The following is a 24,841-nucleotide window of genomic DNA, read 5'->3' as shown; positions in this document are numbered from 1 at the left end:
ATCTGATGTGACTTGCTGACAGCACACCCCTACAAGTAGGTCTCTTCTGCATGGAGTAGACAGTCCTACATCAATCATGCCAAGAAAGCCTGTACTTGGGACGGGGCATGAGAATTTGGAAGGCAGGCTGTATATTGGGGTGAAGAAGAAATACTACTTTCTTGAACCTTACTCTAGACTGTGATTCTACAGAGTGCTGACTGGCACCCCAGGGTAGTGCGGGGAACCTGGCTTTCACCTGTCCCTGGATACCCTGGGACACATCCCATGAAATAATATCATTTTAATTCAAAGAGACTGCTCCATCCATAATCAAAAAACAAACCTAGCAAACAAGGCCAGCCCTATGTGTACAATGCCTAAATAATATGATTTCAGGGACCTTTAAAAGACCCTGCATGTCCCAATAGTCCTGGCCCTTCCCCTCCCACCTTATTAGAATAAATCTTCTACACAAAGGCTGAGTTATAGTTACATTGTGAAAAATCCCTACCCCCCCCCCCCCAAAAGTTACCAAAAACACTATCCCAGAGAGGGCTACAAATTCACCCTGCTTAATTCTTTATCACCTTCCACAAGAATTCAAAATTTTTACATAGTTGCAATAATGTGCCCATGAAATAATGTATCCTGCATAGTTGCAATCATGTGCCCATGCAATAATGTATCCTGCATTAAAAAAAAAAAAAAAAAAAGTTTTACAGGTCAAAAGCCCTTACCCCAGATAGTTACATAGTGGTATGACATTCTGGAAAGAAAATTGATTTTGGTTCCGGGCACTTTTTTTTTTTAATTTTTATTTACTATTTTATTTATTTTTTATTTTTTTTGGCTGTGTTGGGTCTTCGTTTCTGTGTGAGGGCTTTCTCTAGTTGCAGCGAGCGGGGGCCACTCTTCATCGCGATGCGCGGGCCTCTCACTATCGCGGCCTCTCTTGTTGCGGAGCACAGGCTCCAGACGCGCAGGCTCAGTAGTTGTGGCTCACGGGCCTAGTTGCTCCGCGGCATGTGGGATCTTCCCGGACCAGGGCTCGAACCCGTGTCCCCTGCATTAGCAGGCAGATTCTCAACCACTGCGCCACCAGGGAAGGGAAGCCCCCCCGAGCACTTTCATTCAAATCACTGCTTCAAAATAGGTGGTATGACCTTGGGCACATTACTTAACCTCTTGACCCCATTTCATCATTTTTAGGATATTATTCTGGTTTGCAGGATGAATGAGAGAAACAGACATGATACATGGAGGGTAGCTGACTCATGGTGGGAAAGGACTGGCAGTTAATACTCCTACTTCCTGGATTGATGTTTCTTTTGAGATGAGCACTGTGCTGAGAATTCTCTATGTTATCATCTATTTTAATCCTCCTAACAACCCCTGAAGATAGGTTGTACTATCTCACTGTAGAGGTGGCCAAAAGGAAGTACACTGAGGTTAAGTCACTTGCTCAAGGTCACACTGCAGGCCGAAGGAGGAGGTGGAATTTGAATTAGGTTAGGGTGAACAGTGCCTTCTTGGTCACTACTGACTATGAAGAAGCACAAATGTCACCTAAGAACAGTGGATTGCCTCTCGCTTTAGCACGTGACGTTGCAGATTCAAAAATCCTAGGAAAGCCAGAGGGGAGGAGGTATACCACTGCTTTAATTCTGAAAGTCATGAACAAGAGAAGGGTAATAAACTCAGGAGAACCTAAAAGAGCAAAGTAACCTCAAGAAAAATGGGCCCAGATGGATAAATTCCCTAAACATCTTTCACTACTCTGATGTCTCAGGAACCACCTTTAAAATGACAAAATCTGTGTGGGTTACTTCAAAGGCAATTTGTAGAAAGGGAAAGGGATAGGAATTTTCTGAACCCTCTGGGTTTTTTGATAGGAGAACTGGGAAAATAACAAGTGCTGCCTCCTAGGGCTGTTGTTAAAATTAATACAAATACCAGAAGGTCCATCACAGACGGAGGACTTTGTTTCAGTGCCTGACACATTACTCACTTTGAATTGCACCCAAGTCTGTGGCTCTTCTCAATTGCACCCAAGTCTGTGGCTCTTCTCCCTGGGGTCATTTGATGGCATGTGATTTATATCACAAACACTGAAATTTAAAAAGTATTCACAGAGGGAAGAGATATGGGGACATATGTATATGTATAACTGATTCACTTTGTTATAAAGCAGAAACTGACACACCACTGTAAAGCAATTATACTCTAATAAAGATGTTACAAAAAAAGTATTCACAGCTATCCAAGTATGAAGACGCTTTTCTCAAGGGAGACCTACTTTAATAAGAAAAGAAAATGCACGTCTCACCTTTGTTCTTCTCCCTAAAGTAACGTTTCCTCCAAAAGATAAAAAGCACTAACACATTTGTCCTTGAAGGGCAGAGCCCAGGAATTCTGGTCTCTCTGAACACCTCTCCCTTCCTGCTGGGGACCAAACCGCCTGCCCCGCCTCGTGTCACAGAAGTCCCCCACGCGCCAAGCAAAAGTGTTTACTTCTGCCGCCTGCCAGCCCGGCGGGGAGGGGTGGGGAGCACCCGAGGTGCCCCTCACTTTCGCCCCTGCAGCTTTCCAAACAAACCAGGACGGGATGGGAGTGTCTTCTTGGCTGTGGAACTTGATCCTCCTACCTTGTCCTGAAGCCACCCGCCGCTTTCCCCCGGCCCCCTTCGCGGTGATTTTCCTGTCCGGGACGCCCGGAGAGGGCGCGCGGCTGGTGTCCGCCCAGCCGGAAAGGTAGGGGCTCGGCCGCGCTCCCACTTAGCCGGCCCGGGGACGGGGAGCCCCAGCGGCTCCCTCCGCATTGCACCTTCCTCCGCGAACTCGGGGGCGGCCGCGGCCACCACGCATCTGGCGCCAGCCGCCGAGCGGGAGGAGCTTCTGCGCGGCTCCGGAGGCGCTAGGCGCTTTCGCCGGGGATCCGAACCCGGGCGCGGCGGGTAGCGCACGCGCCGGCGGACGCCTGGGACTCCGGGCGGCGCCGCGCCCTTCCCCGCTCCCCCGCCGCGTCCGAGGGAGCCTGAATCCTTCCCGCGCCGCCCCTTGAACCGCGCCACCTTCCTCCGGTTACCGCCGGCCGCGGTCTTCGGCGGCTCGATGCTTCAGGCGCCGCGGGAGAGGCAGCAGCCGGCTGGGGCGAGCGGCGACGAGCGAGCCGAGAGCAGCGGGCCTCCGGCCCCGGAGCCCGGCACGACTCTGCGGTCTTCGCGCCGGGGCCTCGGCGGGTAACTCTCCCCCGCCCGCTTCGCTGCGGGTTTGCATCGCCGGGGGAGGGAGGTTGGGGGAGCGGAGAGATCCGCGGGCTTTGCAGCCCCTGAGGCTGAGGATCGGGGGCCGGGGGCGCGCCTCCACGCACCAATCCCCCCTCCTCCCAGGAGCCTGCGTGAGCTGGTCCCGTACCCCCGGGTTTAGGGAGTCGGGGGCGCTCGGCCCCAGGTGCTCTCCCGGGAGGGGCGGGAGGGGCGCTGGAAGCTTGAGCGCAGGAGAGGCCGACGGGGGTGATGGGCGCTTTGCTCACTATTGTTTGCCTGTAAAAGGGTCTGTACGCGAGCAGGGGCGAGAGGTCTGGAAGGTTCTCCCGTTTTACCTTAGAACATTTTGCTAGAAACCCTTCTTCCCGTCACGGTGGAACTAGACCTAGCAAACACAGCTCCGAGGCAATTTGGAGGAAAGGGCGGCGGTGAGAAAATTTCCGTGACTTGGGCTGCCGTTAGTTTAGGGGGTAGGGGAGAAAACGCTTGTGGTTTTGAGGCGGATTGTTTCCGAGCTCCCTGGCGATCTCAGCCCCTGTGTGCTGTTCTTTTGGCTTGAAAGAAAATCTATCAAAAGCTATTTTCAGAAACTAAAAACAAACCCAAAGCAGTTTTTTGGGGGACGGTCTTCAGTAGAAGGGCGGGGAGAGAGGTTGGGGACGGGGGTGGGCGTTGCTGTTCAAAGATGATGGTTCAGAAACGGTTCTTGGGAGTGGTGATGAGAAAGACATCTTGCATGCCAGCATATCAGAAACTACGTAAACTGCAGATTTTAAACTCAGCAAAGTCGCATGTGCTTAAGAGGAGCGCCGCCGGGTGTAGATAGTTAAGGAAACTGCCGATCGGCCAGAAGCCCCTCGCCCTCTGGCCCCAAGTTCACACTAACCTTCTGGTCTTTGATAGCCGCTTTTACAAGGCTAGCTTGGATATTTGACTTTCCGGTCTTAAAACTTTCTCTCCCGGCTGCAGACCATGAAACTATCTTTTTATTTATATGGAGATGTTAAATATTTAGGAGGATCTGGTCAGGCTGGCAGGTTATTTTCCGTTCGAAAGCATGCTGATTTGACATTTGTAAATTGATTCGTTTTCGCTTCCTTTTCCTTTCACCTACGACTGCTTTTAATACGAAGATCTGCAAAGAACCACTCTTAGTTTGTTATCTATTGATAGTTTGTCGTCTCTGAATAAGTCTAATCATCCCGGAGGCACATTAGATAATGGCAACTTGGTTTATGAGGAGAGAACTCTTCTAGAAACTGTGTTTTCCTGTTCTGGCTTCAAGCTGTCCTTAATCCTGGAGGGGGAGGGGAGGTCTTCATTGGTTGCCCTTGTGGCTTCTCTTGAGCAATATTTTTATCAGTGTCCCTCTCTGATTGTCACAGCCGCAGACCGTACCGTGTCTCCGTATTATGGTGCAATAAAACAAGACTGCTATTTTGATTATGTTTCAGTAGATTTGTTAGAAGTACTCAATTTATTCTTATGCCCCGAATCAATACAAATCTTCGGGGCTCAGAAAAGAATAGAGGAACAGTTTTGGCAGAAGAATGCCATTAAGAGACATAGCATTTTAAAAAATCAGTCTTTTGTGGAAATTGTAATTTTCAAGTTTTCTCATTCCAAATATCACTGGCAGCCGTTTTCTTCTGTTGGAGATATTTCTGTGTTCCATGTCATATGGAATATTATGGAGAGAAGTGAAATAATGCCGTGCCTCCCATGTGTCTCTGATAAGCATCATCTGCTAACCACTTGGCTTTCGTGGAAATTTGTGATTCCATTCAGACTGGGGACCAGAGACCTGTTTAAGTGCATTCTAGGCGATGCTTATCAAGGAGGTAAGGAAAACACAAAACTCAGGCGGCCTCCACTATGATCCCCAGTGAGTTCCCCTATGCTATTTTATTAAATCTTCCCAACCACCCTATGAGACAGGAATGCTTAACCTTATTTTATAGTTAAAAAAACTGAGACTGCCCAAGGTTAAGTGACCTAGAATGGATCACAGGAAGGTCACTTCACCTCTGCCTTACACCATTCCAGAAAGCCTCTGTAGCAGACATTCTTCACCAATTCTTCCATTCATTTGCATATCTTTCTCCTTTGCCTTCCACAATGCTCATTTATATACCCCCTGATCGGAACGCAGATTAATTCTTTTGTTTGTTTGTTTGTTTTTTGTTTTCAGAACTATTTATTAAATCAAAGCAAAAATATATACAAAAAACATACTCTGAATAATGGCTACACATATAATTTTCGACAGATACTTACAAATATTCATGTCTCCCTTTGATTAATATTTTTTTTTAACATCTTTATTAGAGTGTAATTGCTTTACAATGGTGTGTCAGTTTCTGCTTTATAACAAAGTGGATCAGTTATACATATACATGTCCCCATATCTCCTCCCTCTTGCATCTCCCTCCCTCCCCCCCTCCCCCCTCCCCACAGATTAATTCTTTTTTTTTGGTATAAATTTATTTATTTATTTATTCATTTATCCCTGGCTGCGTGGGGTCTTCGTCGCTGCGTGCGGGCCTCTCACTGCAGTGGCCTCTCTTGTTGCGGAGCACTGGCTCTAGGCACACGGGCTTCAGTAGTTGTGGCACGTGGGCTCCGCAGTTGTGGCTCGCGGGCTCTAGAGCGCAGGCTCAGTAGTTGTGGCACACGGGCCCAGTCGCTCCGCGGCATGTGGGATCTTCCCGGACCAGGGCTCGAACCCGTGTCCCCTGCATTGGCAGGCAGATTCTCAACCATTGCGCCACCAGGGAAGCCCCAAAACTTCTGGTTTTGAAACTCTTCTTTTTGAAAATAATATAGTATACTTAGGCTGACACGTAAGAGACCGGTATGTGAATATTATCAGGTGGATATTCTCAAATTTGTTTTCGTGTACAGTAACTTTCAGAACAGTTTCATAATTCATAATTTATGATAATTTGAGTTGGGTTAGTCAGTTAGTTGGGTATGTGATTACATTAGTGAGGAAATACGTGTGCCAAGAGCATGGATAACGAGATCATTTCCCTCTTTAAAAGCCCAGCATCTCACATCCATGATGTCATGCCCTTTAGTAGGCAGAGATTTGCACTGCTTGAGTTCCAGTGCTTATTATGATATTTCTTAGGTTTCTGTTATGTATCATTTTGCCTAACTGGAGACACACACAGATGCCCTGGGGATAAAAAGCCCTCCTCATTGAGATTGCCAGAGCTGGGAGGAGTCCCTGCCTGGCAGAGGGAACTGAGAGGGGCCCAGCTGTGGGCTCTTGTGAGACTCATAGTGACAACGTTTCTCACAAAGAACGGTGCCTTCAGAGGGCATTTTCCTGGTTAATACAGATATTCAAGGACATGCTGTTACATAAACAAAGCCTTCTTGTCTTTGAGCTGATTTTATGCAGTCTCCCTCCCCACACCCCATCATATTTTAGTCGGCAGAGAAGTTATCAGCCTGCTGCTTCAGACAGCTTGGAGGAGTTTTCTTCTTAGGAAAGATACTATTGCAACTATTTAGGCCAGCACCGTAGAAGGTGTTGCTTTTATTAAAATAATAAAATAAAATCTGTATAAAAAATACAATATAAAGTATGACAAATGAAATAAAATAAGATAAAATGCTTTTATTAAAATCTGTGCAACCCTTTAGTATTTAAGAGTCCTTCATGTATTAAGGGATAGAAGAGGCAAAGGTGGGCTTCCCTGGTGGCGCAGTGGTTGAGAGTCTGCCTGCCAATGCAGGGGACACGGGTTCGAGCCCTGGTCTGGGAAGATCCCACATGCCGCGGAGCAACTGGGCCCGTGAGCCACAGCTACTGAGCCTGCGCGTCTGGAGCCTGTGCTCCGCAACAAGAGAGGCCACGATAGAGAGGCCCGCGCACCGCAATGAAGAGTGGCCCCCGCTTGCCACAACTAGAGAAAGCCCTCGCACAGAAACGAAGACCCAACACAGCCAAAAATAAAAAAAAAAAAAAAAAGAAGAGGCAAAGGTAAGGGAATATGTACATTTTCTATGTTCAGCATAGAGCCAAAGAATAAAAGACCAGATTTTTTTTTTAATTCCCTGACTTCTTTTTAGGGATAATATACAGCTAATATAAAATTAGATAATGTAATATATAATAATTATTATAATATAATAAAGATAATATAAAGTTATAAAACTGCACTTAAAAATTGAGAAATGGGTTATCCAGTTGCATTTAGACAAGAGCAATGAGATGATAATCCAGTTGCATTTCAACTGGATTTTCAACTGCTTTTCAGCAACAGCAACTAATTTAATTTATAATTTTATTTAATTGACAGACTCTGCAAGTTAAAGGGACTCTCTGTTGTAAATGTAAATGATCTTTGTGAGATGAAGAATACTGCTGTCAAGATACTTTTGATATTTGGAGCCAATATTTCAAGTAAATGTCAAAGGAAGTTAGCTAATCACTCTTGTTTGATCCCAGCTATGCTACAATTAAATTAGAAATAATTGGATTTTTTTTCTTTAGCAGGATGTTAAGGGATATGTGTAATTTCTGATCATGAAGTACCTGTAAATGTTTCGCAGGCCCTGAATTTTTTTGGAGGACAAAACTGGCCCACCTATTGCAAAACAAAAACAAAAACAAAACCCCCCCCACTATTTTTACAGAATCGGTGTGTAGGGCTCTTTTGCTTTAACCATAAGTAACATGATCATATTCTTATAAAAAGCTTCTACCCAAGTTCTCCACCTATGACCACCAATATTCCTGTCCACGCACCTTTTATCATAGCATTCCTCAAGCATGGTTTTTATTATGGAAATTTTTTTCTGCTCAAAAAATCCAGAGAATTTCTCCCACAGGTCTTTGAAGTTTTCTGCCATCTCCTGTTGCTAACTTTCTTTTCACTCTTCCATTTGCACTACAGTCACTGCAAGCCTCCTGGCGCTGCAGCTTGCAAGGGTCCTTTGACGCTTAGTGCCTTTCTCCTTCCACTCCACACTCCCCCTCCCCCATCCAAGCCCGGTGATGACCTGCCTTCGTTTCCCAGCTTCATGGCCAACAACTGCACGACTCTGAACGCATTGCCTAACTTCTGGGAGCATCACTTTCTTTATCTGTAAACTTGAAATAATGCCCACATCACAGTTATGATAATTAGAAAGAAAACACGTATAAATAGTTCAGCATAGTGCCTGCCAAATATCATTTAATCAATGTTGTTACATTATTATTATTATTATAACTCTATTATTATAGCTGTTCTTCCTCGAATAGTTAAAATTTGACTTTCTCCAGAAAGTCTTTCTGTTTGGCCTTCTCTAGCTCTAATTTTTTCTCCAGTCTGTGTCCTCTTAGACCCTGACTTCACTTTGGACTCTATTCATCTACTCATGTTGTATTTCTTTAATTATTTTTCTGTGAACAGCAACAAATATTTGGGCACCTATCATGTGCCAGGCACAGTGCTATTTACAACATAGAGATCCATGGGCATGCAGTGGAGGGATACAGTGTGTGTGTGCGTACACACACACACACACACACACACACACAACACACGGGCTTCAGGTGAAGATGGGGGATGAAAATCTGTTGGTTGAATAGCACTGTGAGTTTTTCAGAATAAACTAGGGTTAAGAAGTAAAAACTACTCTATTCAGATGTCCATTAAAAAAATTAAAATTATTAATTTTCATCTTTTTCTATAGTATAAAAAATATGATAGTTATAGTTTCTGTATTCTTTTTTTTTTTTTAAAGAATGATATTGGAGGACAACTCCTTTAGATCACTTCTTTTTTTTTTTTAATTTATTTATTTATTTATTTTTGGCTGTGTTGGGTCTTTGTTGATTGGCTTGGGCTTTCTTTAGTTGCCGCGAGCAGGGGCTACTCTTCGTTGTGGTGCGCGGGCGTCTCATTGTGGTGGCTTCTCTTGTTGCGGAGCACGGGCTCTAGGTGCTTGGGCTTCAGTAGCTGTGGACCTCAGGCTTTAGTAGTTGTGCCTCGCGGGCTCTAGAGCGCAGGCTCAGTAGTTGTGGCACACGGGCTTAGTTGCTCTGCGGCATGTGGGATCTTCCCGGACCAGGGCTCGAACCTGTGTCCCCTGCATTGGCAGGCGGATTCTCAACCACTGTGCCACCAGGGAAGCCCCAGTTTCTGTATTCTTGAAACAGCTTTACATATGCTTTCTTTCTTAGAAGCTCCTCTATCCTCATCCAAACACAGGGTAAAGGTAGAAAAGGAAGTCTTCCTTGAAGAGCAGAATCCCACTAGACCATTCCAGTTTATGGCGGGGAGGGCAAAGGATGGGAGGGAAAAATCCGGGCAGCAGGAACAGCATGATCAAAGGCACTGAGACATGAAACAGTATTGAGTAGGATGGAGAACTGTGCAGAGTTTCGTGCTCATAGAGCATAGTGTTCAAAATCAAGCATTTTGGGAGATGATGCAGGAGAGAATGTAGGGCTCAGCTAAATCAGACTCAGAGACCTATGGCCTATATGTTTACATCTCCCTATAAGGATATGCACTTGGGTAGGTCTACATAGACAATTTTAACAAATTTATATATAACAAGTTATAACAGTCAAATTCTGCACATTGCTTCTAAAGTTGCACTTGAATTTTACATGTGGCATGGAATACATCTCTTCCATTTGCTGTTTTCATAAGAAAATGATGAAAACATTAGTTACCTGTAATATATAATTGATATTAGAGCTCTCATTTTTAATAACTTAAGTGTTGGAAAGATAGATATGTGAGGGAGTTCCCTGGTGGCCTAGTGGTTAGGATTCCAGGCTTTCACTTCCATGGCCCAGGTTCAATCCCTGGTTGGGGAACTGAGATCCTGAAAGGCACGCACAGTGCAGCAAAAAAAAAAAAAAAAAAAAAAATTGTGAAGTATCATTTGAGACTTCTGAAGCCTGGGTTTCTATATGAAAGTTGAGAGTAGAGAGGGACTTCAATAGGACAGAGCCGTCCAAGAACCGACCAGAGGACCATTACAAATTCGTAGCCTTGAAACTTTCAGTGCCTCCCTAATACATTTCACACCCAAGAAAGCCACAGCTTCGGCTTCTATAATTATGTGATTGATAATTTGTATGTACAATTTGATCAATATTTTTATTTCTTTGTTTGCATTGCAGTTAATGCTTGGCTTCCTTTCCCCCCCTCCACTCCTTTTTTTTACCCCTCTCCTCCTCCCCGCTCCCATTTTTAAGGCAACATGCAGTTTGGTTTTTTTAAAAATTAATTTATTTTATTTTATTTATTTTTGGCTGTGTTGGGTCTTCATAGCAGTGCGCAGTCTTCTCATTGTGGTGGCTTCTCTTGTTGCGGAGCACGGGCTCTAAGTGTGCGGGCTTCAGTAGTTGTGGCTCACGGGCTCTAGAGCGCAGGCTCAGTAGTTGTGGCGCACGGGCTTAGTTGCTCCATAGCATGTGGGATCTTCCCAGACCAGGGCTCGAACCCGTGTCCCCTGCATTAGCAGGCAGATTCTTAACCACTGCGCCACCAGGGAAGCCCCATCAGTTAGTTTTTGATATATCAATATGTTATTTAGAGCTTATGCAATGTCTGATGTTAAATGTCTGAATTATATTTAATTCTAGAAAATCTTATGTGTTTTTATTACAGAAATATGTTTTCCACCAAGTCTGAGTGGTGTCCAGTGTATTTTAACTCTGTCTTTTGGTGTTGATTTCTCTTGCTTAGGAATTAAGCAATAGGACCGAAAACTCCCTAAACGTAAGAGTGTAAAATTCCCAGAGGAAAATTAGATGGGAAAGAAAAAAAAACACTGGAATTTACTTGAGGTGTAATTAGCCTGAAAATGGAATGTGTGGGAGAGGTCCGCAAGGAGGCTAGGAAAACAGAGGGCAGATCAAAAAGTGTCTTACTGCATTTCTAGCACTACTGAGGGAAGAATGTATCCTTATTATAGGCCTGTGGTTATCAAACAACTTTTCTTATCACCCAGGGATTTGCCTCTAGAAGTTGTCAATCTTCCAGTTTAAATATATGTACTCCTTGGCTCTTATATTTTTCTCATTATAAGTGAATTACTTTGGCATTTCCATTTAGACACTAGCTCCTGGGAGTTGAACATCTCAGGTAAACTGACCACTCAAATGTCTGAACCAGCACAGCTGAGCAGCTAACTCTTGGGTTGGGGCTTCTCTCAGGTAATGCCTTTTTCTGAGGTTCTGCCTAGGCCGCCGATACCTCTATTTCTTGGACAGCTCCAATTTCTCTCTCTCTTTTTTAAAAAATTTATTTTATTTATTTATTTTTGGCTGTGTTGGGTCTTCGTTGCTGCGGGTGGGCTTTCTCTAATTGCGGCGAGCGGGGGCTACTCTTTGTTGCGGTGAGTGGGCTTCTCATTGCGGCGGCTTCTCTTGTGAGCACGGGCTCTAGGCGCATGGCTTCAGTAGTTGTGGCACATGGGCTCAGTAGTTGTGGCTCTCGGGCTCTAGAGCGCAGGCTCAGTAGTTGTGGCGCACGGGCTTTGTTGCTCTGTGGCATGTGGGATCTTCCCGGACCGGGGATCAAACCTGTGTCCCCTGCATTGGCAGGCGGATTCTTAACCACTGTTCCACCAGGGAAGTCCCTCTTTTTTTTTTTAAAGTAAAGTTCTTATGGAAATATATTGGACACACAGAGGAAGACACAAACCATGTAAAAGTATAGTTCAATACGTTTCCTCGCAGTGAACACACCCAGGCAGGCAACATGCCTCTGGATGAAGAGCTGGAACATTACCTGCCCTCCAGCAGTGTACCATGTGCTCCCACACAGTCACGGCTCCCCTCCTTGAATGTAACCACCATTCTGACTTTCACCACCATAGGGTGATTTTTTTTTTTTCTCTTTCCTTTTCATTTGAATTGACACCCAGGTATTCTGAATGGCTCTAGAGCATCAGGGTCCCTCTGGCTGAGAGTAAGGACTAGGCATCAGGAAGGGTGTTATAGGTTGAAAACTGTGTCTCCCTAAAAAGACACGTTGAAGTTCTAACTCCCAGTACCTCAGAATGTGAACTCATTCGAAAATAGGGTCATTGCAGATGTAATTAGTTAAGATGAGGTCATGCTGGAGTAGGATGGACCCCTAGTCCAGTGTGATTGGTGTCCTTATAAGAAGCACCTGTGTGAAGACAGAGGCACAGAGAGAACACTATGTGAAGGCAGTGGATCGGAGTGATGATCTATAAGCCAGGGAATGCCAAGGAATGCTAGCAAACCACCAGAAACTAGAAAGAGGCAAGGAAGGTTTCTCCCCTACAGGTTTCGGATGGAGCATGGCCCTGCCAACACTTGGATTCTGGACTTCTAGCCTCCAGAACTGTGAGATAATACACTTCTGTTATTGTAAGCCACCCTGTTTGTGGTACTTTGTTGTTGCATCCCTAGAAAATGAATGCAGAGGGTCTGCGGGGGGCCTGGTGCTCTGACCCCTCTTCTCTCTGTCCCCCAGAGTGCACCTGATCCTTGGTTCTGTAATTGCCCTGGCTACACCCTTTCGAAGCTGCTCCTGCCTGGACTTAGCTCACAGAGTGCCCTGTCTTGCCCCTGGTTGTTCCATGTCTGTTGTGGAAGACAAGGTTTCATTACTATTGTATGGCTTTTTCTTTATTTCTTCACTCTGCTCTTCCCTAGTAGTTTCAGACTGAATCAGTTTGGTTTCCTGACACACCCCAGACCACGCTTTGTAAATCAGCCCTCTCTGCTTTCCCACCATTGCCTATCTGGGTCTCTGCTGAGGTGTCCTTAATCCATCCTCCCAGACCCAGACTGAACCACCTCCTCCGCCTAGTTGTCCCCAGTTCCTCTGATCCAAAATCATCTTTGATAGGAAACAAAAAGAACTTTATTCTTTAAATGAAATCCCTATTTCCAATAGTATGGCATGCTGTAAATAAAGGTTTCATTTTGTTGTACTTACGCATATCAAAGGCCGGTTCTCATTTCAGAAAATAAAAAAGCCCTCAGATCAAAAAGCAGCCCAACAATTAGTCTTTAGTTAGTAATAACGAACTAGGCAGAGCATATTAGATGATGGAGTATTTTTTTCTTCGGCAAAGGATTGGTTTTAGACTGCCTGACAGTAACTTATCGATTTCTTATTCTGGGCTGAGTTTCTGGTGTGAGGGGAATGATAAGGATCAGACTGTTGTTAAGTCCCCAGGGTGACTTCATAGACTCTGGCCACTTCCTTTGTTCTTTTGTACTGTTGCTTCAACACCTAGGGATTCTGGTGGCTTTTGTCTTAAATGCTCTTAGCACAGACTCTCCCTTCACCTTATATGTCTATAGCCTAGGGTGGTTACAGAGTGCATGTGCCTTTTAACTGCCCCTGCTTTCTGTTCAGAAGCCATTGCTTACTGCTAGTAACTACTGGGGAAGTCTCTAGACATTTTAAAATATCACAAACATGGGGAAGTTTCAAAAGTTGAAGCATTTCAACTTTTGGTTCCTGGCCTATTGCCAATGTGATTCCTTATTCTCTTGCTAAGAATCTCTCAACCTCTAATTTCGGCTCTTCATACAATATATTTTGCCCTTTGAGGGAGAATGCAAAAAAGTTGCATGTTTTAGGCTTCTCTCTGTGTATTCTCTATAATATACATATTATTTAATTGAAAAATAATAAGAGAGTACACTTTGAAACGACAGTTAAGAGGTTAGAATGAGGCAAAATGTTATGTTCGGTATGTTTAATCGTCTATGTTTTTATGGACTTGCCTTGAGAGCATCTGTGTTGTCAGCTCAGACAGTCCTTGTTCCTTGAGATCTTGTGCCATGTGACGGATGGGTAATACGTATCTGTGTTGGATGGATGGATGGACAGACGGGCAAGTGGATGATGGAGCTGCTCCATTTGCTTGGCCCGTTATTTCACTGAACTACTGCTAGGATGATTTTCAGTGGAGTTCAGAGCTGCCTCCTGAAGCCTGGGTAGGTTTTCCTAAGCCCTGGGGGTTTTCTTGGGCTGGAGACCAGGGATGTAGAAGAAGTGATATCTCCTTGACTCTCTCCTGTGGAATGTGCTGAAACATTTGGCTAATTGTGACCATGGAGTCCAACAGTCTGACTCCATTGTGATCCCCAGTGCGCTGGAGTTACTTCTTTCAATGGAAACCCAGATTTCTTTTTTTTTTATTCACCTTCTTGGGGGTGGTGTACACTTCTTTGGAAATCTGCTAGGAGAAGAGATGTTTCTTCCCCCTCCCTTCAAAGACAATGCTCTTACTCAAATTTCCTTTGCTCCTTCTAGACTAGGTTTTGTTTTGCTTTGTTTTGTTTTTGGCCGAGCTGTGCCTTGCAGGATCTTAGTTCCCCAACCAGGGATTGAACCCCGGTCTTGGCAGGGAAAGCGCCAAGTCCTAACCACCGGACTGCCAGGGAATTCCCGAGACTAGGTTGTTTTATAGTGTAAAGAATGCAGCCATTAGTAAACATTTATCCATATTTTAAAACATCTGCCTTTTGAGGTTTTCTCAGGTTCTTCTTTATAGAAAATGATGCTAAAGGGATAGGAAACCCATAGACAAGTCTTCACTTATTTGTAGACTTGACTTCAGTTTATGCTGGATGATAAACCTTGTTACAATGTCCTTGAGCTAAGAATTTTCACTAAGGTAAATAGATCATTGTGTATAGTCACACTGTTTATGGGTCTAAAGACTTCAGGGTGAAAGACCTGGCATTTCATTGTTTTGCTTAATTGTCCACTTTATTCAACATTGACTCTGGCTTATAGTAGGCACTTCCCAGTCCCTCAGTTCTAAAGAGAAATTTGGTTATCTTTCTGTGGGGTTGTACCTTGGATTATTTTCTGGCCAAAACACTGAACAAAGCATTCCAGAGAAACCTTTGGTTTGTTTATCTACTCGCTCAAATGCTCTAACTTTTCTGTCAGTGTGGTTATCAGAAAAAGAAAGTAATTGTAAGAAGCCTATTTTCAGCATCCACTTTTTCTTCAGTGTGTTTTGTTTTCAGCAGGATGATTATAGATTCACCTTACCTAGAAATGTACTTTCTTATTTAAAATACTATTAACTTTCCGTTTTCAGAGGGTCGTGGTATTTTAAACATCTACGTATTTTTAAACAACTTGAATGATCAAACTTTATGTTTTAGAAAAAAGACTATGCAAAAGTGAAATTTCAGTTTTAAAGTATTTCTAGCAATTTGTAAGATTCACTGTCTTAGTAAACTGTTTTTTCTAGATTGGAAAAAAAAAGATTTTGCTCCAAAATGACATTTAAATTAGCAGTTCTCTGAAAACAACCTAAATGTCTGCTGGTAGGGAATGGAAAGCTTTGTGATATATTTGGTTGATAGGATACGCTACAGAACTTAAAAAGAATGAACAAAACCTTTATGCATCAATATGGATGGACCTCAAAACCAAAAGTGTAGAGTGAAAAATGCAAATTTCAGAATAGTATGTATTTGTTATGTCAATGTTAAACATTACTTTAAACAATATTATATACCACATAATGTTTATGAATGCATGTGGGTGTGTACACGTGTGTGAATAAAAAGTAGATAAATTTGTAATAGTGGTTGCCTCTCAGAGAAGAGGAACATGGTAAGGAGGGGAACATAAATCTCCATTAAAAAAAAATCCCTGAGAAGATATGGTTATTTTGGTTAATGGGTTCATGGGCATTTGTTATATTAACATTTGGACTTCTGTTAACGGGTTTTTTTTTAAAAAAAAATTTATTGATTGATTTATTTGGTTGCGCTGCATCTTAGTTGTGGCTCACCTGCTCCTTAGTTGTGGCACATGGGCTCCTTAGTTGTGGCATGCAAACTCTTAGTTGAGGCATGCATGTGGGATCTAGTTCCCTGACCAGGGATTGAACCTGGGCCCCCTGCATTGGGAGTACGGGCTCTTAACCGCTGCGCCACCAGGGAAGTCCCTGTTAACATTTTTGTAATGAAAAAATTCCATGTAATATTTCCTAATGAAATAGATTCCAACCTAGGAGCCATACATTTATCAAGACTCTGGGAATGAGACTGAAGCTATTCCAATACATCTATATTTCACAATATTATTCTGTGAAAAATGAAAATTGACAGAATGAATCTTGAAGATGAGGAAAGCTCCAAGTTGATCTGGCTCCTGGAAAGCTAGAATAGCTTACAGATTCAGAACAAAGAGCCTGGCAGCCAACTGCCTAGCCCAATCCCTGGCTTGATACCTAACTTTGAGACCTTGGACAAGTTAACTTCTCTAAGCCTCTCAGTTTCCTCATTTACAGAATTAGAATAACAGGCCCATCTCAGCACTGTTGTGAGGGTTCTATGAGTTCATGCATGTAGTAGGCATGCAACAAAGATTAGCTCTTATCATTTTCATGCTTACTCCTATTATCGGCAACCTCAATTCTTCCGGTGAACTGTTTTCATTTTCACTTCAGAGTCTTCGCAAATGCTGTTTCCTCTGCCTGGGATGCTTTTCATTTCCACCCTGAGTTCTTCTGGTTAACTCCTTCTCAGAGGAGTTCTCTGTGAATTTTCTCAAATTCCTCTGAGAAGCTCCCTGTCCTTCCCCACCTGGGTCAGTTTCTTGTCAGACCACAAATGTAATTTAATACTTACTTACATAGTAATAACTCTAAGTAATATTACTTAATAGTAATAACAACTACTTGCTAATTTCTGCTTCCCTCCTGGATTGTAGACTGTTTTTCTTCACTTCTGTATCTTCAGTGCCTACGACAAGGGCTGGCATTAGGAAATTAATTATTGACTAAATCAGTAAAGTTATAGTAGAGGTAAAAACTTTCAGAGTTAATTTTACTAGGAAATGAATTTACTCCCTTTGCCTAGAGGATTAATGTAGCTAGTATTTGGAACTAAATCTAGGACTATGTGATTTAATAAAAAAATATGTATCACATGTACTGGTTTATTTGTAATAATAATTATAAGATACCCCAAATTAAGATTCGCATCATATTTGTAATTTGACTTTGGAGGGTCATCTGATGGATAGTAACATAAGTATCATCACATACTTTCATTTACTGTGGAAAGCAGGAACATTTCCAACACTTTAATCTTAAGATTTGATACATGCTCTTCTGATCGTTTACCCTCAAGCTAACTCACCTTTTTCTTTTAAAAGTAGCAAAAAGAGGAATTAACAAACAGGAAATGATACTTCTCAAGGAGCAGAATAAGCTAGGTTCTTTCAGAATAAACTGATGTAATAAGTAGCTTGAAAAAAAGGGCTTTTGTAAGTCAGATGGAATGTTACTTATAACTTTTAAGCAAACTGTAAAACAGTAGACGCTTTGGAAGGGGAACTTACAGAGTAGGAGGAAAGACAGGAAACTGGTTCCTTCTTAGTTGTGGGTTTATTTACTCTGGGAGAGAAACCTAAGAAGGCTTTAAAATTTGAGGAAGGTCTGTGTGTTCAGATATTAGCATATTTCCCCAGGAAAGACATCACACAGAAGTTTGAACTGATTAAAAGCCCAAATTTATGAGATAAGTAGGGAGCTGAGCAAAATATGAACAAGAAAGAAACTTTCAAAGCATTGAAAGAATTTTTTGACCCAGATAGGGTGGTGGGGAGGTGAAATTTCAGGGCTAGGAAAATAATGCAAGGCCCTACATTGAAAAAGAAGACTACAAATGTAGGCTTAGGAGTCTACCCCCGCCACCTTTGGAGGCAAATGATTTTGTAACACAAATCACTGGGAAAAATTACTTTATAGCCATATTTTGTCTTATCCTACTTCTCTGTTAACTATTGTACACTGAAATCATAAGTAACTGCATTTTTAATGCTGAGCATATACTCATTCATTCATTCATTCATCAGGACACGCTTATTTGGTTTCAGTTATTTACCAAACTTGGAGTAAAAGCATCATTTTAAAATCCTTTTTTAATTGAAATGAAACATGTATTCTTTAAAATTGTACAAAATTAGTTATTGTTCAAAAGTATCACCTGGGGGGTACTGGATACCACCATACACCTTTTTTTTTTTTTTTTTAATTTGAAGGTGTGTGCCTGCAAAATTCTGCTAATAACTACTTCACCTATTTATTAATCATCTGCCCCAAAATCAGGGTTGGAGTACTTTTGAAGCCATATGGTTAGAAGACTGCACTTTGGGAAACACTGGTTTAAATAACATTCTAATGCTTGTAACCAAGCTACATCAGCATTGGCACCATCTGGGAACTTGCTAGAAATACAGATTCTTAGGCCCCACCTGCCCTACCGAATCAGGATCTACAGTTTAACAAGATGCTCAGGTGATGTTAATGGACATTAAAGTTTATTAAGCACTACTATCCAAAGCCCTCCCAAGTGGTTTTTATTTTTTATTTTTTTAAATTAATTAATTTTTCTCCAAGTGGTTTTTAAAACAGAGTATCTTTAGTAACAAGTGACTCATTATCCAGCAATGGAACCTGTATTATCTTTAGGCAACCTAAGCAAGTTCTTCCCTGCGGAGCTCAAAGCTAAGTCCTTGAATATTGCATTCACTGGCCTTGGCTTAACTCCCCATAGCATTCAGTACCAGGCTAATGCCTCTTTTTCATGAAAGCCATACAGACATGAGAATAGCCATTTTTGTTTTCCTTCCTTGATTTAAGCTTCTCCAGGTGTAACTAAATCCCCATCTCTCTAGCTGTTCCTGGTGTGACATTGTTTGGGGTTTCTTTACTAACGTTTCTATTTCAAATTTGTGATTGCTCCTTTACTCCAGCTGGTAGTAACTAGTAGTAGGTTGAAGATCATAGGAACCCAGGAGTTGTACTTTCTATACATTTAGGGAGAATGATTTTGAGGCTCAAGTTTATCATTACCCGTAATTTCCTTAGGTTCAAAATTCTGTCTCGTGGTGGAGACTTCTATTATAATAATTGCCACTAAAGAGCACCGCTTTGCCTTTCTTCTCATTTCTAAATGCACCAACTGCTTAGCACTTCAAAAGTGAAATGCATATAGAGGTATATGAAAATAAGCATTTTCTATTTCTCCATAAATTTTAAACTTTTAAGAAAAAAAGTCCCCTGTAATCCACAATTCAGCACATCAACTGATTTCTTTTTTCTCTGTCTTTCAGTAATGTGTTACTACACATACATCTAACACGTGGAAATAATCTTAATGTACTCAGCTTTTTAAAACTTTCTTCACTTGGTAGAATCTAAATATTTTTTCATGTTACTCTATGATTTTCATAATTAAGCATAATCGCCTTCTTGTTGTAGGACATCAGTTCATCAGTGAGTTCTGAAATAAAATATTTGCCATATTTTTGTTGGTTTTGTTTTTTGATATTTGTTTCCTAAAAATTTTTTTAAAATGACACTTTCTACTAACCCAAGAAATACAGAGCATGCAGTTTTATTTGTTTTGTTTGTTTTTGTATCAGGGTTATTTAGTCTTGTGTAAGAAAAGCTATAGCAGGAGCATTTCAGATTTTTTTTTCAAAAGTTTTTGGAGAAAGTGGCCCATGGCACATTGTTAAAGTAGTTGCTGTTCTAACTTCCCACGCTTCCTTTCCCCTCACTTCCTTCTGGATATTTTTGTTCTTCTTGACCTCCTCCACATTCTCCTGTCTCCCTCCCTCCCCTTCTTCTTCAGAAGGTTTTCCAGCAGCTCCTCCTTCTCTCACCTCTGCATTGAACAATAAAGCTGTGTGTACGTGTGGAGAGAAGCTGAAAAAGAAGACAGATGGTTCTTTCATTACCGGGTTGCTCTGGATTAATTGAGCTGGATATGTTATTTTTTTCAAGGAGACTAAGCTGGATCCCGTGGATAACCAGTCATGGGCTACAGTCATGTAATATATGCAGCCGGTTTTGCTGTTGGATTTTTTTTTGTTTTGTTTTTGGTAATTACATCATCCTGCAGAGCATTTTGGGAGGGGCCAGTAGTGAGTTTACTAAAGTAGTATTTTCATTCAAAATTTTTTTTAATGGCTTAAGATTTTTCTCGGGGAGCCAAACCATCCTTATAAGCATGCTACCATTGTGTTTTATTTCAGCACTTACAAGTGAAGAAGCAGCACGACCTTTTGTCTTGGATAATTTCTAGTACAGAGGCTCCGACAATTTAGCAGCGGCCTCCTGGGCCTCCGGCACCCTTACCACATTCTACATCCTCAGGGGACAGAGGGCCTTTGGGAACAGACCCCTAAAAGAGTAGGTAAGCAAAGGCAACAGGACTGTCTTCTCAGACTTCCTAGCTGTTAAGTTGGAACACTTGAAATATTTTTATACAGTGTTTCCCTCTGGCAGGTGACTTTACCCTCTCCTTCTTTGTATACAGCTGCCTGTTAATTTATCTCTTACTAGCTTAACAGCTGGCCAGAGGGCCTATGAAACTACATATTAGGTAACCAGTGACTCTATAGCATATCCCAAAATTGAGCTATGAAAGTTTTAATTATTATTTTTATTCTCAGTCTAAATGGGCCTTTTTGGGACTGTTCTAAACCAACATGGAAGTGAAAGAGTAAGTAAACTGAAGTTACAACTAGAATATTACATGCATCGCAACTATTGTAGTAAGTACTGTTAACCAGCTGTGTTAGAATGAACTCTAGTTCCCTCTCTGTCTTTAATGCTACAATTAATAATAATTTCATTGAAGTACCTTACTATAATTTGTGTGTATATTCTCCTTACTATGCCTGGAATCCCATGTACAAATTTACACCTGTTTATAAATTCATTCTGAGAAAGCTCTGGAGCTCAAATGTCTTCTAGGAATTAGCTCCATGTTTTACCCATGAATCCATAGCCTTTCTGATTTGTTGAGGTTCATCAGAGAACAATTATTCTACTAGCAAATTTGTTACGTTACTACTTTGTTTGGAAATCATTTTATGAAGGACACTTATTGACTTGCAGTATTATGCTTTAGTACTATTGGTACATCTGGGCATTTACAGTGGTTTTGGGATTTAGTCCTTGGGAATCTCTTGAGCTCTTCATTGTTCATACCAAGATTATGAGTGGATTCAAAGTCCTTCCCTAGTGTCCTGAGGCACTGGTCTTGCAGAACTTTTGAGCACCGTGAACGTGGCTGAAGGTAGGGCTGGAGCTTCAGGTTTCTTACTGCCAGAAACATCTTAATTGAAGGAAATCTGGGCTATAATCATCTTGGAGATTTCTGGAACTGCCTTTCCTGTCAATCTATACATCTCCTTGCATCAAGAATATGGAAATATTTTGAGTCCTTATAGCCTAATGGTGAAGAGCATGGGTTCTGCTATGTGCCTGGGTTCAAATCCTAGCTCCATCACTTACTAGTTGGGTATCCTTGGGTACATTCTAACTTCTCTGTGCCTTAGTGTCTTCATCTGTATGATAGGAATGACCTTTCTTAAGGGATGTTTTTGAGGATTAAAAGAATTATATACCAAGAGCATTTAGAAGAGTTTCGTCACATAAGCGTTCAGAAAATTTAACCTAGTTGTATTGCCATCTGTTGCACTGTTTTTTCTTCTTCCTCCATTCTCTAGTCTAGGGCTAACAGGTATTCAACTCTTCATCCTTACCTTGTTAGATGTTGCTGACTGACCCTGGCATTTGCTTCTGAGCCTAGAGCACCATATTTGAATCCTTCTCAATGTTTTAATGGATCCAAATCAGAGTGTAAGGTGAAAACTATTTGCCAACTCAGATTATTTGTAAAGTTCTTGATTTTCTTTCTTGCTTCAAGACATAAATTTGATATGCTGATTACAAACCTAGGTTGTTTGGTTTTACTAGGACTCAGAGCAGTTTTATTATGAAAAGCATAGAAAGGTATGGCTTCTATAGCCAGAAATAGGGTCTAAGATGAGTTTTGCTAATGAATTACTATTATCTTGAATGCCTTTTGTTTTACATTTAGAAGCAGATGGGTAAGCCTTCCTATCACAGATACTTTGAAATGTTTAAATAAATGTGGAGAAATTATAGCGTAGTAATGGAAGCTTAATTTTCTTTCTTTTTTTTTTTTTTGTGGCTCTTATTGTACACTGTCATGAATTCTTCAGTATCTTTACCAGGATGTTATGAAGTTAGTTTTGTTTTTTTTTAATAAATTTATTTATTTTTGGCCGCGTTGGGTCTTCGTTGCTGCGCGCGGGCTTTTTCTAGTCGTGGTGAGCAGGGGCTACTCTTTGTTGCAGTGCACGGGCTTCTCATTGTGGTGGCTTCTCTTGTTGCAGAGCACGGGCTCTAGGCACGTGGGCTCAGTAGTTGTGTCTCACAGTGCAGGCTCAGTAGTTGTGGCGCGCCGGCTTAGTTGCTCTGCAGCATATGGGATCTTCCCGGACCAAGGCTCGAACCCTTGTCCCCTGCATTGGCAGGCAGATTCTTAACCACTGCACCACCAGGGAAGTCCCCTGAAGTTAGTTTTTTAGTGAAGCCTTGGTGTATGGGCAGCTTATACTTTATTAGTTTTAAAACCAGAATTAAAAACAAGACTAGGAGAGTCCTTACCATGTGCCAGATATTTTTCTAAGTGCTTTATATTTACAACTTATATAGCTCTATTAGGTACTATCTTTATTCCCATTTTACAGGTGAGGTATAAAGAGGTTAAGAAACTTCCTAGGGTCATACATCTAGACAGAGGTAAAGCTGAGACTCAAACCCAGGGTGTCTGATTGCTAAGCAGACAACCTTAACACCTAATTGCGCTGCTACCTGCAGAGAAGAAATTACATGAAGAAGATGATGAGAAGGAAGATGGAAGGGCCAAATGAAAGAAGTCTTAAATGCCAGGCTAAGTGATTTTATGTGTATTTGGCAGACAATGGGATAACACTGAAGGTTTTCCTGTGGGGTGGATGACAAAATGAGAACTGGGCTTGCTTTGAGGAGTTTATGCCAGCGCAGCACATGGGCTGATTTAAAGGGAAGATAGATTAGAGATCATTGCTAGTAGCTGAGAAGTAATGAGACCATGGGTTTAGGAAATAGGATTAAGATAAGAGCTTGAGAACACCTGTATTTAGGTGTGCCAAGGAGGAAGAGAAAGATTTAGAAGCTCAGGCAGCAGGAGTGAGACGCAGGGCCACCCGAGGGAGGTGTTTCAGGAATTGAAAACCATAGAGATTTGAGAAGATTGGAATGAAATGAAGACTAGTGGGTTATTGTTGTGTACCCATGATGAGCCCGGAATCATGCTGGAGGAAAATCCACATAAAAGTGTTCTCCTGCACTGCCAACGCTGCTACTGATGAGTGAGGTCACCTTTGGCAAGTTTTTACTTTTTTCTAAATCCTGTCTGCTTCTTCTGTAACGTGGTGACATACGTAAGACCTTACTCTGTCTAAATGCCCTGAACTCTTGCAGTCTTTCCAGCTCTAAGATCTGTAATTCCTGGGTCCCAGGTATGAATAGCAATAATTGGAAATGTTGTTGTGAGTGAGTGGTGATTCAGTTGGCCCTTTTAGGTGAATCAGGAGGGGATGCAGGATGAAGTGTGTGTCACGTAGATGTAATCTGTATATTTTCTCTCAAAAATAGCAGTGGTGATACTGGTAGTAGATGGAAGGTGGAAGGATAAGGCTGTAAACAATATAGGAATGAAAATATCCAGGGAATTTACAGAGAGACCACAAATATCCCCTAGAATGATGATGGAAATTTTTCTCAAAGCCGCTTATTTTCAAAGAGAGTCTCACTAGTTTGTTCAGGGAAAATTTTGTTGATTGGAAATTTTAAAAGGTCAAGCCCAAAAGACTCTTAAAAGAGGTAGCATGGACCTTAGAATGAGCTTTTAGTTCCTCTCAACAACTGTTTTTTGTGAAGCCCTGATCCTCTCCATGGGCTATGATTCCTCTTTCTTCTGACCTTCTCCAGCAGTGCTTCTCAAACACACAGATCACCTGGGGATCTTGTTAAAATGCACATTTGACTCAGTAGATCAAGGGGTGGAGCTGAGATTCTGCAGCTCTACCAAGTTCCCAGGTGATGCCAATACTGTTACCAAATGCAAGTTTGTGTGCCCAACGCACAGTGAGGCCAAAAAACCGAAGTTTCGGAGTTTGGAACAGAGAAAGGTTTATTGCGGGGCCAAGCGAGGAGAACAGGTGGCTTGTGTTCAAAAACCCCGAACTCCCCGATGGTTTTTGGGGAGAAGTTTTTATAGGCAAAATTTGGGTTGAGGGCTGCAGGGTGTGTGAATTTCTTCTGATTGGTTGGTGAGGTAACAGGGTGGTGCTCCAGAACTCTTGTGCTCAGCCTGAAGTTACCATCCTCCACCTGGGTGGGGGCCTTAGTTCCTGCAGAAGAATTCAAAGATATATTGTTGTGTATATTCCTTGAGGAGGAACCAGGACCCTGCCCCAAGGCTGCACTATTGTTTCTTGATTGCTCCTCCCTTGTTTCTGCATGCCCTCCCTTGTTTCTGCATCCCCTCCCTTCCCTAATTAGCAACTGTTTGAATCTGCCCTTTGGAACTCAGGGAAGGTCTAGGAGGCAGAATGAAGCCTATTTCCTACAAACAAGAAATGGGGGACACAGAAAGGTTTTGTACCAGGGAGGGACCCACAGGGTCCTGCTTGGTTTCAATACTGCTGGTTTGTGGACCACACTCTGAGGAGCAG

The 24,841-nt window shown here is 42.2% G+C and overlaps 1 protein-coding gene across 5 annotated transcripts in view; it reads left to right on the top strand.

The window, feature by feature from the left end:
* The first annotated feature begins 2,453 nt into the window (after window positions 1–2,453).
* Window positions 2,454–24,841, top strand: part of ST3GAL6 (ST3 beta-galactoside alpha-2,3-sialyltransferase 6) — a 73,183-nt gene continuing 50,795 nt past the window's right edge. For 2 of the 5 annotated variants that reach the window (XM_059921315.1, XM_059921310.1), the window contains exons 1-2: window positions 2,742–3,221; window positions 20,279–20,439. The gene's annotated coding sequence lies outside the window, so the exon portion shown is untranslated. The other 3 variants (XM_059921312.1, XM_059921314.1, XM_059921311.1) reach the window with 3 other exon arrangements.

This window comes from Balaenoptera ricei, chromosome 4 (assembly GCF_028023285.1).
Source record: "Balaenoptera ricei isolate mBalRic1 chromosome 4, mBalRic1.hap2, whole genome shotgun sequence".
NCBI classification, from domain to species: domain Eukaryota; kingdom Metazoa; phylum Chordata; class Mammalia; order Artiodactyla; family Balaenopteridae; genus Balaenoptera; species Balaenoptera ricei.
The sequence above is the reverse complement of the archived record's forward strand: the minus strand, read 5'-3'. Positions and strand labels throughout refer to the sequence as shown.